This window comes from Anser cygnoides, chromosome W (genome assembly GCF_040182565.1).
Source record: "Anser cygnoides isolate HZ-2024a breed goose chromosome W, Taihu_goose_T2T_genome, whole genome shotgun sequence".
NCBI lineage: Eukaryota > Metazoa > Chordata > Aves > Anseriformes > Anatidae > Anser > Anser cygnoides.
The window spans coordinates 5,230,857-5,243,807 of NC_089911.1; the positions used below are offsets into that span (position 1 = coordinate 5,230,857).

Consider the following 12,951-nt stretch of genomic DNA (forward strand, 5'->3'; position numbering starts at 1 on the left):
ATGTCATAGCTTGAAATGCTGACAAATCAGCTTTATACTTTGTGAAAGAAGATTGTTATTAGGAATTAAGAAAAAGATAACTACTTTGAAGATAAAACAAGGACACAGTCTGCACCTGGAAATATGTGACAGCTAGTGGTTTGCCTGGGCATAAACTTGTTCTATTCTAGTTCTTAGACTGCAGTGATCTCAGTGGTAGAAAGAAAAATGTATATGTTCTCTCTGATGGTTGGAAAAAGGTGGGTTCGTTTTATGCTGAAAACTGAGTACCCTGTAGCATTTCCTGTAGAGTGTGTGTTTTGTCTTGGATTCCTAATTTCTTAGAGGAAAGTCCTTTGATAAAGAGATTATTGCGGATATTGGGGTTTTAAGTACTGCACGTCATGCAGTGCTGCTTGTGCAGTCTCAGCAATCTGTAGTGTATCTTCAATGTAAAATGTGCTCATATACTGCTCTGCTTCCTACGTCCTCTGTGAATACAAACTTCTGATTTTGGGATTATAATACTGCCTTTGTAGGGGTTATGCCTCCAAGCCTAAATTCTACTGAAGCTTAGGGTAGAAACAGATTCTTTGCAGTAAGAACACATGATATTAAATGTGTGCTGGTAGTCCTCAGAGCCACCCATAGCTGGTCATCCTTTAGCCATTGAATAAGCAAGTTTTTCTAAGCTTCAGTAAAAATGAAGTCACAGCTATTATTAATCTTGTCTATTTTTTGTGTGCTGTAGTTACATAAAGATCTCTGGGAATGTGGCACACATGAGAGTGAACAGGCAGAAAGTTTAGTGTAGTTGCATGTATCTGCTGCACGCATCTGCATTGCTTTGGGTGACGAGTTGAAGTAAGCTCTATGCAGTATGTACTAGTCTTCTGTGCTTGAACTCCAATAGGTACTTTTTTATCAGTAAATTCGAAGCTTTTTAAAGCATGTATTGTTCTCCTTAGTACTGCTGGGGGGGGGGGGGGGGAAGGTATGAGAAGGAGGCCACTGATAGTACAAATCAATAATTTAAAAAAGGGTAGAAAGGAGGACCTGGGGAACTACAAACCGGTGAGCCTCACCTCTGTGCCTGGCAAGATCATGGAACAGGCCCTCCTGGAAGCAATGTCAAGGCACATGCAAGACAAAGGGGTGATCCAAGACAGCCAGCATGGCTTCACGAAGGGTAAATTATGCCTGACCAACCTGGTGGTCTTCTATGATGCATCAGTTGACAAGGGAAAACTGACTGATGTCATCTACTTGGACTTCTGTAAGGCCTTTGACATGGTCCCACATGACATCCTGATCTCCAAATTGGAGAGATGGACTTGATGGCTGGACCATTCAGTGGATAAGGACTTGGCTTGAAGGTCTCACCCAGAGAGCAGTGGTCAGTGGCTCTGTGTCCAGGTGGAGGCCAGTGATGAGTGATGTACCTCAGAGGTCTGTCCTGGGATTGGAATTGTTTAATCTTTATCAGTAACATAGACAATGGGATTGAGTGCACCCTCAGCAAGTTTGCAGATGACACCAAGCTGAGTGGTGCAGTTGATATCAAAGAAGGAAGGGATGCCATTCAAAGGGACCTGAACAAGCTTGAGAAGCGGACTCACGTGAACCGAATGAGGTTCAACAAGTCCAAGTGCAAGGTGCTGCACCTGGTCAGGGCAATCCCAGACAGGAGTACAGACTGGCTGGAGAACTCATTGAGAGCAGCCCTGCAGAGAAGGAATTGGGAGTTCTAGTGGATGAAAAGCTTGACACAAGCTGTGTGCGTTGGCAGCCCGGAAGGCCAACTGCATCCTGGGCTGCATCAACAGAGGAGTGGCCAGCAGGTCGAGGGAGGTGATTGTCCCCATCTACTCTGTCCTGGTGAGGCCCCACTTGAAGTACTGTATCCAGGTCTGGGGCCCCCAGCACAAGAAGGATGTGGACCTATTAGCACGGGTCCAGAGGAGGGCCACGAAGATGATCAAGGGGCTGGAGCACCTCTCCTATGAAGAAAGGCTGAGAGCTGAGGCTGTTCAGCCTGGAGAAAAGGCGGCTTGGGGTGACCTCATTATGACTTTTCAGTACTTAAAGGGGACTTAAAAAATAAAAAAATAAAAAAAATGATGGAGAGTGACTCTTTGCTCAATCAGATAATGACAGGACAAGGGGGAACGGTTTTAAACTAAAAGAGGGGAGATTCAGATTAGAGGTTAGGAGGAAATTCTTCACTCAGAGGGTGGTGAGGCACTGGAACAGGTTGCCCAGAGAAGTTGTGGATGCCCATCCCTGGAGGTGTTCAAGACCAGGTTAGATGAGGCCCTGAGCAACCTGGTCTATCAGGTGACATTGCTGGCTATGGCAGGGGTGTTGGAACTAGATGATCTTTAAGGTCCCTTCCAACCCTAGCCATTCTATGATCCAATGTTTTTATGAATAATTGGCTTTGGAACTGGTGTCAGTGACAGGGGTTTGGTTCTTTGAACATGGAACCCCTTTTGAAGATCAGCAGCTGCTTGGGATAGATGGGATCCACCTCACTAAGAGGAACAAAAACTGAGGTATCCTATTTGCCAGTAGGATGGCTGACCTCATGAGGAGGACTTTAAACTAGTAATGACAGGGGAGGGAGAGGGTTACCAGCAGCCCTGTGAGGGAGCGATGGACAGGGTTACTAAACAGAGTGCATGGGGTAATGTGACGGAGGGATCACAAAAGGGGGCTTAAGCGGAGTCACCTCCAGCACTTGTAGGTTAGCACAGAAATGCCTACAAGGAACTATTATATAAAAATCTCCCCAAACCTTTCTAGGAAACAAATATGCTGTAGTTCCCCTCTTAAGTGCCTGTACACTAATACATGTGGTAAGGGAAATAAACATGACGAGCTAGAAATCTGTGTGCAGTTGCAGGGCTATGATCTTGCTGAGATCATGGAGACATGGTAGGATGGTTCTCATGACTGAAGTGTTGCAATGGAAGGATACCTTCCCTTTAGGAAGGACAGGCTGGGGAGAATGAGGAGAGGGAGTTGCCCTCTATGTGAGAGAGTAGCTGGAGTGCATGGAGCTCTGTCTCAGGATGGATGAGTAGTAAACTGAGAGTTTATGGTTTAGGATTAAAGGGAGGAATGGATTAGGTAACATTATAGTGGGGGTCTACTATAGGACACCTGACCAGGAACACCAAGCGGATGAGGCCCTCTACAGACAGGTAGGAGCAGTCTCACCTTCACAAGCACTGGTCCTTGCGGGGGGACTTCAAACATCCTGACATCTGTTGGAGGGACAACACAGCAGGGCATAAGCAATCAAAGAAGTTCATGGAATGGATTGATGATAACTTCCTTTTACAAATGGTAGAGGGGCAGATGAGGAGAGCTGCTCTGCTGGACCTCGATCTCACCAACAGTTCTTTCCGGGGTTAAATGTTGCCATAAGACTTGCTTTTCAGGGCCCAGGATAGTGTTCCGGGTGGTGGCGTGGGGCATGGGATACGTTTCCAGCCATCCGGTGGTTGCTTTCACCATTGTAAGTATGTGGTGCTTGCCATTGCGAGTTTGAGGGAGTGTGATGTAATCAGTGCCAGGCCTCCATACCAAAGAGGCTTTGACCTTTTGGCTTGCTTGATTGCAGCACATGTTTCACAGTCATGAATAACCTGTGCTATAGTGTCCATGGTCAGGTCCACCCCTCGATCACAAGCCTACTTATGTGTTGCATTTCTTCCTCGATGGCCCGAGGTGTCATGGGCCCATCGAGCTATAAATAATTCACCCTTATGTTGCCAGTCCAGGTCCACCTGAGCCACTTCAATCTTAGCAGCCTGATCCACCTGCTGGTTGTTTTGATGTTCTTCAATGGCCTGACTCTTGGGCATGTGAGCATCTACATGGTGTACTTTCGTGAGAAATCTCAAAATCTCAAAAAATCTCAAATAATTTTCTTCAGACAGGATCTTCTGTGAAGCTGTTTTATTCACGATGGCAGATGGCCCCCCCGCCCCCCCCCCCCCCCCCCCCCCCCGCCTCTGCTCCTGCCACTCAGCACTCCCCGGCATGACTTCTCCAGGGACAGCATCAACTGCAGTCCCTGTCTCCCCTCCTGGAGCACCTGCCGCTGCCTCCGGTGCAATATTAGGATTAGAGGGAGCATAACTTGATTCCTCCTCTGAAAACGGAACCTTATTGTTTACATACAAATTTCAAGTCTGAATTTTCATCAGACCCTTATTTTGGCCAAAATACTGACGTTCCTTTTATTAGCTTTTTAGGCCAGACAATTACACAATATCTAACCATTTTTTAAATTATATTTTTTAAATTTTTTTCCCCTAGTTTTTGGGTTGTTTTTCCAAATCCTTATCATTCTCTCCAAAGGGCTATCTTTAGGCACAATCCCGGGGTCTCCACCCCCACACTGCTGACTCTTGGAACCCTTAATCCCCATCTCTTCCTGATGTGCTGCTGTGGACTTGACCACCCACAGGGTACCACACGCCTTCACCTAGGATTAGGACAGAGGTGGGGTGTACTGCCGAGCACCTCACTTCACCGTGCTCAGGGTACCGTACGCCTAAGGGCCCAACCCCCCTGAGACTCTCTTTCACTCGTCTATCTTTCGCTTCATCCCTCTCCAGCCAAGGGGACTTCGTTCATCCCCTCGTGGGACTACAGAACCTCACAGATCGGGACTCCACACTCGCTTCTCACTAAAAGTGTGTCTCATTCACACTCCACACCAGAGTCTCCCCGAACCCAACCCGAGGCAAGATACGGTAAAGTTTCCCTTACCTTGGTCTGTGCACGGCTTCCCAGTCCGGGTTATCAGCAGTTATCCCTGTGCCTGTTCCCGATTCGGGCTGAACTATCTCTGGGCTGTGTCTGTGTATGTCAGTGCTGGCCTCCCTTCTCCCCAGAGCTTCACAGAGCCTGTCTTCAAATTAACAGTCTCGGTCCTTTGCTGGCCTTACCGAGACAACCCACCACCCCCAATGGGACCGCTGAAATCAGCAGGGTGCACCTTCCTGTCTGTGGTGGCAAGAAATCTTCGGCAGGCGACAAGGTCCCGGACGAGCCCCCTCTATTATTTGAGAAAAATCTCAAATAATTTTCTTCCGACAGGATCTTCTGTGAAGCTGTTGTGGTTTAACCCGGCCGGCAGCTAAACACCACACAGCCGTTTGCTCACCCTCCCCCCTCCCTCTCTGGGATGGGGGAGAGAAACGGGAAAGTGAAGCCTGTGAGTTGAGATAAAGACAGTTTATTAAGACAGGAAAATAATAATAACAATAATAATAATAATAGTGATAATGGTAATAGTATTAACAATAATAATGTGTAAGAAAACAAGTGATGCACAATGCAATTGCTCACCACCCGCTGACCGATGCCCAGCCTATCCCCGAGCAGCCGGCCCCCCCACCCCGGCCAGCCACCCCTATATATTGCTTAGCATGACGTCAGATGGTATGGAATACCCCTTTGGCCAGTTTGGGTCAGCTGTCCTGGGTCTGTCCCCTCCCAGCTCCTGCTGCACCCCCAGCCTGCTCGCTGGCAGGACAGAGCGAGAAGCCGAAAAGTCCTTGGCCTGGTGTAAACACTGCTCTGCAACAATTAAAACATCAGCATGTTATCAGCGCTCTTCTCATCCTAATCCAAAACATAGCACCCTACCAGCTACTATGAGCTACTTAACTCTGTCCTAACTGGAACCAGGACAGAAGCTATTTTATTTGCGATGGCAATGGCGGGCATCCTGTCAATCAGGAGCGCATTATAGTAAACAAATCATAACCTTTTATTCCCTATTACCGGACACCTGACCACCTCCCCTGTTTCCTCATTGGCTGAGTGCTACAGGTTCACAAGCTACTCGACGCTCCTCTATACCATATATGTACAATTTTTCTTTTTTTTCAAACTTTTAATTTCTCCTTTCTTATGTTTTAAGAACTTGTGATCTTTGTTTTACTGTTCTCACACTGCTCATCCTGTTATTCTCAAGCTTCTACCTTATTTTGGAACAGTGAGGCCTTCTACTGTCCGCTTATCTACTTAGCGTTTCTCCTTATTGTGACTACACAACTACCTTGGAATACAGAAAAGTAGTTCTCTACTGCAAAAACACAACTTTGTTTCTCACACTTTTACAGTCAGTTTCTCTGCTCAGACAGCAATATCTTTTCACTGTGTGGCTACCCAGATGTGTTAGTGAATGTGCTGCCAGTTGCTTTGCTTCCATTGCTGTAACCACCCCCACAGGGCATTTGTCACCATCCATAAATCAGTATAGAGACAGAGAACTGGCCACTTTTCTCGTTCAGCAGTATCTAAAGCCAGCTGGATGGCCTTCACTTCTGCAGATTGGCTTGATTCACCTTCTCCTTCAGCAGTTTCTGCAAGTTGTCGTGTAGGACTCCATACAGCAGCCTTCCACCTCCGATGCTTTCCTACAATATGACAGGACCCATCAGTGAACAGGGCATATTGCTTCTCATTTTCTGGTAGCTTTTTATACAGTGGGGCCTCTTCAGCACGTCACCTCCTCCTCTGGTGATATTTTGAAAACTTTGCCTTCTGGCCAGTCCACAGTCACTTCCAAGATTCCTGGGAGTCTGGGGTTTCCTGTTTGAGCCTGTTGTGTAATCAGTGTGATGCACTTTCCACACATGAGGCAACTGATGCTATGTTGGGTAGAGGGGACCCTTCCTCTGAACATCCATCCCAGCACTGGCAGTTGGGGTTCCAAGAGGAGCTGTGCTTCAGTACCAACCACTTCTGAAGCAGCTGGAACCCTTTTATATGCTGCCAATATCTCTTCTTCGGTTGAAGTATAGCGGGCCTCAGATTCTCTGTATCTCCGACTCCGTAACCCTAGGGGTTGACCTTGAGTCTCCTTATGCTCTTTTTGCCAGACAATGCAGGTGGAGTCATTCTCCCCAGCTGCGGTGTAGAGTACATTTTTTTTTTTACACCTTGTTCTGCCCAGACTGGCCCAAGGGCAGCTGCATGAACTGTCTCCCATTTAATTTGTTCAAAGGCTTGTCATTGCTCAGGGCCCCATTTGGAATTGTTCTTCTTCTGGGTCATTTGATAGAGAGGGCTTACAATCAGACTGTAGTTTATTATATGCATTTTGTTCCTAAAAAAATGGATCTCCTGTGCAGGTCTCTTGACCTTAATCTGTTTGAAAGCAAAACCAGATTCCAGAAGGATTTGGAGTATTCTCTTCCCTTTCTGAAAAACTTCCTCTGCAGTGTCACCCCACACAATGATGTCATCGATGTACTGCAGGTGTTCAGGAGCTTCCCCCTGCTCCAGCGCAGACTGGATCAGTCCATGGCAAATGGTAGGGCTGTGTTTCCACCCCTGGGGCAGCCGATTCCAAGTATATTGGATTCCCCTCCAAGTGAAAGCAAACAGTGGCCTGCACTGTGCTGCTAGAGGGATGGAGAAAAATGCATTAGCGATATCGATTGTGGCATACCACTTGGCTGCCTTTGACTCCAGTTCATACTGGAGTTCTAGCATGTCCGGCACTGCAGCACTCAGTGGTGGCGTGACTTCGTTCAGGCCACGATAGTCCACTGTTAGTCTCCACTCACCGGTAGACTTTCGCACTGGCCATATGAGATTATTAAAGGGAGTGTGAGTCTTGCTGCTCACTCCTTGGCTCTCCAGTTGACGAATTAGCTTATGGATGGGAATCAGGGAGTCTTGGTTTGTATGATATTGCTGCTGCTGCGTCGTTGTGGTAGCGATTATTGGCACTTGCTGTTCTTCAACCCTCAGCAACCCCACAACAGAAGGGTCCTCTGAGAGACTGGGTAAGGTAGATAGCTGTTTCATCTTCTCCCTCTCCAAGGCAGCTATGCCAAAAGCCCACCGGAACCCTTTTGGGTCCTTGAAGTACCCTCTCCTGAGGTAGTGTATGTTAAGAATGAACTGAGCCTCCAGACCAGTCACAGTGCTTTTGCCACTCATTCCCAGTTAGTCTCACTTCAGCCTGCAGTACAGTTAGCTGTTGGGATCCCCCTGTGACTCCAGAAATACAAATAGGTTCTGCCCCTTTATAGCTTGGCATTAGGATGCACAGTGAGCTGGTGTCCACTAGAACCTTCAACTCTTGTGTGTTTTATGTGCCAGATCATCAAATCCACACAGTCTGGTAAACCTGGTTGTCATTTTCCTCTACCTGGCTGGAGGCAGCCTCCTCTATTCTTGTAATAGTATTTGTTACTCACTTCATGTAAATGTCAATCAGATGTCTTTTTCATTAAAATCAGAAATAAGATCAACCCTTCTGCTCCCTCTGGCGAACTGCCCACTAGAAACTGGAGCAGCCATTTTCCTGGAAGAACCCAATTTTTTGATTGATTTACTGTTTTATTTTGTGCCTCTGGGGTCGAGGTAGATTTCCCATCCCACTTCCTCATGTTCTCTCCATGGTCACACAGTTAAAACTGCCAGTTGTCCTTTGTGATTATCCACTGTGTCCTCTCTCTTGAGAAGAGGAATACTTACTCCTAATAGCTGAGATACTGCTTTGTACAGCTGGTGAGTAGGACGTATCCTTTGAATTGCTGGATCTCTTGGGAGATTTTCTTCACAGCTTGTAGTGCAGAAGAGAGACTTTCTTCGTACTTTCGGAGTTGGACAGCCAGTTCATCCACCGTGTGTTCTGCTCCATCTTTCCAATTCATTACTGCCGATGAGTTGGCATATGATGATGGCGCACTCCATACAAACTTCTGCCACATGGGTCACGTGTGCTTGACTTCATCTGGATCTTTGGGTAGCTGTTTGTTGTTACAGAATCATAAATCACCTCCAGCACAGCTAATTCCCTCAGGTTCTGGATACCTCTCTCCATGGTGGTCCACTTGCCTGGGTGACATATCATCATCCTTGAAGGGATACCTTTCCTTCATGCCTGACAGGAGGATTGGGTGGTTACTGCCTCATTTATGAGTTCTACCTCTTCCTCCCTCCAGGGAGTGTAAACAGCAAGTAAGGTGTTACATAACATAACTGTCAGAAGCACAATTCCGAGAGTAAAAAAAAAAAAAAAGAAAAAATCAACTTTGTGACCAGCAGCTATTGAAATAATATAATGCTTATAACAATTTTGTTTTAATGTGTTCTGGTTGGATCTCTCATCTCAACCTGTTTTGCTCCACATTGGTTGTCAAAAAGGACTGTTGTGGTTTAACCTGGCAGGCAGCTAAATAGCACACAGAGGTTTGCTCACTCCCCCCCCACCAACAGTGGGACCGAGGAGAGAATCAGAAAAAGAAAAGTAAAAAGTTGTGGGCTGAGATAAAGACAGTTTAATAGGACAGAAAAGGAAGTGAAAAAAATAATAATGATAAAAGAATATACAAAGCAAGTGATGCATAGTGCAATTGCTTACCACCTGCTGACCATAGCCCGGTCTGTCCCTGAGCAGTGGCCCTCTGCCCTACCCCAGCCAACTCCCCACTATTTATTCTTCAGCATGATGTCATATGGTATGGAAAAATCCTTCAGGCCACTTTGGGTCAGCTGTCCTGGTTCTGTCTGTGGTGGTTTTACTTTGCTGGGCAGCTAACCTCCACCACAACTGCTCTCTCGTTCCCCCCCCCTCAAAAGAAGAGGGGGAGAAGGAAGTGTGATAGAAAGAAAAAGGCTCACAGGTTGAGATAAGGATAATTTAATTAAAGGGAAAAGAAAGAGGGGAAGGAAAAAAAAACACAAAACAAGCAAAGGCCACATCGAAGCAAAGGGGAAAAAATTTATCCTCTATTTGCCATTAGTAAACGATGTTTGGCCACATCCCGGGGAGAGCAGGGCCTCAATATGCATAGTGGTTGTTTGGGAGGACAGATGTCTTCATAACAAGAGCCCCCCCCCCCCCCCCCCCCCCCTTGTTCCCCTTTTCCACCTTTTATTGCTGAGCGTGACATCATATGGTATGGAATATCCCTTTGGTGGGTTGAGGTCAGCTGCACTGGTGATATCCCCTTCCCACTTTTTGCCCACCCCCAGCCTGTTGGCTTTGGGGGGTTTGGAGAGAGTCTTGATGCTGTGACAGCACTGCTCAGCAGAAGACAAAACTTTGGTGTGATACCAGGGCTGTTCTAGCTACAAGTGCAGAGCACAACATTATATGGGCTGCTGCAGGGAAAGTTAACTCCATCACAGCCAGACCCAGTACAGTCTCCCTTCTTGGAGATCTTCAAAAGCCACCTGGACATGGTCCTGGGCAACCTGCTCTAGGTGTCACTGCTTGAGCAGGAGGCTTGGACCAGATGACCTCCAGAGGTCCCTTTCAACCTCAGCCTTCTGTGATTCTTTGTGAATATTGATATTGCGTTTCATAATTTGTTTTAGCAATGCCTTGTTTTGAAGGAAAAAAAAAGAAAAGAAAGAAAGAAAACCCACCAAAATTAGTTTACAGTAGTCATCCTGCATTCTTCTTTGTAGATGATATAATTAGGGTAGTCCTAAAAGAATTGTAATGAACCTTATTATTTGATTTTTTTCATCTTGTTTCTTGTAATTTCCTTTCGTTGTGTTCTCATTCCTCTTTCTTCTAGCTACCAATTTGTTTTGTAGTTTTGCATTTATTAATAATTGAGTTAAATACTGACTTTGAAAAATTTTATTCTTTTCAGATGTTACTATTAGTTGATATGCAGTCTGGTAATATTACCCTGTTCATGTCTGAATCAGGTCAATTTATTTTGAGAAGCAGGGATCATGAGATAGCAGGATCAGCAAAATTAGCACTAACCCCAGTGGGGGATCCATTTCCAGGCAGCCATTGTTAAGAGGCGATGTTGGCAAGATACAGAGTCTATGTATTTTGTCTGAACACTGAATACTGTATGAACTACATTTGTTGGTGGATTGGTATTACTTAATGGAGAGCATAGAAGATAGCTAGTTGATCTCTTCAGAAAGGAAAAGATTTCAGTTTAGTTTTTTAGATTCAACTATTGAGCAACTATTTACAATATCTATTTAGACTTTTTTCCTACTATTTCACAGTCCTTTTTTTGTACTTGCCACTTAATTCCTGTCTTGAAAAACATTAAACCGTTAAAATTTCCCATCAACTGTATATCTTATTGACATGAATTTTGCTTATTTATCTAGATACATTAGAAAGTTTTTTTTTTCTTTGGTCTTTACCAGTTCTCTCCTGTATCTAGTTTGTTTTTCAGAATATTGGCAACTTGTTTGGCCCAAGATGGTTTATTTCAGTTGCAGTTCCCTCACCCCCTGCCCCTCTACCTTTGTTTTGTTTGTCTTTGGCCCTATATGTACTTGAACCTATGGGTAGTGTTATATTAGTGCATGTGAAATATTTTACCTTTCTGTGGAAAGCTAACCTAATCATCACCATACTTGTGGCTCAGTGTTTGTGCCTTTATTAGATTTGGTAATCCATGTTATTGCCCAGAGTATGGCAACTTTGGACGAGCCTTGTCCTCCTGCATGAAGGTATTTGATTCCCTTCCTTTCCTGCAAGGGTATGTAGGTTTTAAGAGTTTTTGGTGGCATTTTCTCACAAGGACTTATTTGGCAGGTATTTACTTGTGTCTCTCTGTTTCTCCTTGCTGAATTTTCTTCATTTGTAGTTAGTGCTGTCTTCTGCAGTCCATGTGACATTTACCTATGGCACTTTGCTATGCTGAGAAATGCTATTGTTTTATAATGTTCTAAGTTACCCATCATTAAAGGTAAGGTAACAGCTGTGTACAAGAATACTATTATATTAAAAAGTTTATGGTAATTCATGATGGATGCTGTCCTTAATTTCAGGTAAATAGTTTGAACAGTTATATTCTACAGTGAGTACCTTGCTTTATTTTGCAAACCAAGTTAATATGTTAGTGTTACAGCATCCTGCCTGAAGCAGGCCCCTGATGACAGGAATGGGAAGTTTGGAGGAAGCAGTTTTGTTGTTTCCCAGTTTTCTCCTCAGTAAGTGTGAGTAAACCCAGCAGTTGTATTTCTCCATATCCCCTACTTCCAAATAAGGAAGCTTCACCATGGTTTGTTTCTTTCTCTTTCTTTCAAAGTCAGCAGATGCAGATTATTTACTGAGGTGCTGTCTACAGGAATCAGTTTGTGAATTTATTTTTCCTCAATAAATTCAGTTTAATTTGTGTTAGCAACAACAGGGAGAGTAGTGGTTTCGTTTTGTGACTTTAAATGTCAATCAAGTGTGTTCTAGTGCAGAAGATGATCAGTTCCCATTGTCTGCCAGCCAGATGAAATGTGCTAACAGTGATAGGCTTAGACTTTGACATCAGCTTTAGGGTTTTTATTGTTTCGGATTTTTGTGTTATCTTTATTGTTTGTTTGTTGTTGTTTTGTGTTTTTTTTTCCTTTTTAAATACTTGCAGCCGAACTATACATAATTTGAAATTATTTTGCTGTGTGGTGGAGTGATTCCAATGTTTTCTCTTGTATCTTTGATATAGGGTAGTATTTAACCTAATGAGGAATTTGATTAAAGTTTTAGCTCAGTTCCTTTGTGAAATTATTTTAGAAAACCAAATGTTTCTGGTTTTGAAGAGTCATGAAATAAATGTTTAACTTAATGTATTTTAAAAGAAAAATATTTAAAATCTAATATAAAATGAATGTACAGGTGGAATAATCCAGTGACTCAATATGCTAAGTGTCTTGGCACAAGTTATTCAGAATTTGTCTGTGTGGGGAATTTTACTGCTGTTTTTTTTTAACAGAATAAGATGGTCTGTGTGGATTTATATTATGTGTGACAATACATTTCTGGTTTTCCAGTTACTTTTATAAACACATTGATTAAATAAAATGTTTAGTAGTATTTTGTATATAGTTGGTCCAAATAACATGAAATGTGGGTTTCAAGTACTTCCTCAAAGATTTTTTTTTTCCCTGTTTTTTCATGAAAAAAATCAAACTAGGGAAACAAAACTGAGATTCTATTTTCTTTAAAGGAAT

At 44.1% G+C, this 12,951-nt stretch overlaps 1 protein-coding gene across 5 annotated transcripts in view; it reads left to right on the top strand.

Annotated features, from left to right (window-relative positions):
* The window catches only part of LOC136788698 (chromodomain-helicase-DNA-binding protein 1-like), a 75,715-nt gene that overhangs the window by 9,054 nt on the left and 53,710 nt on the right, over positions 1 to 12,951 (top strand). The window lies entirely within an intron of this gene.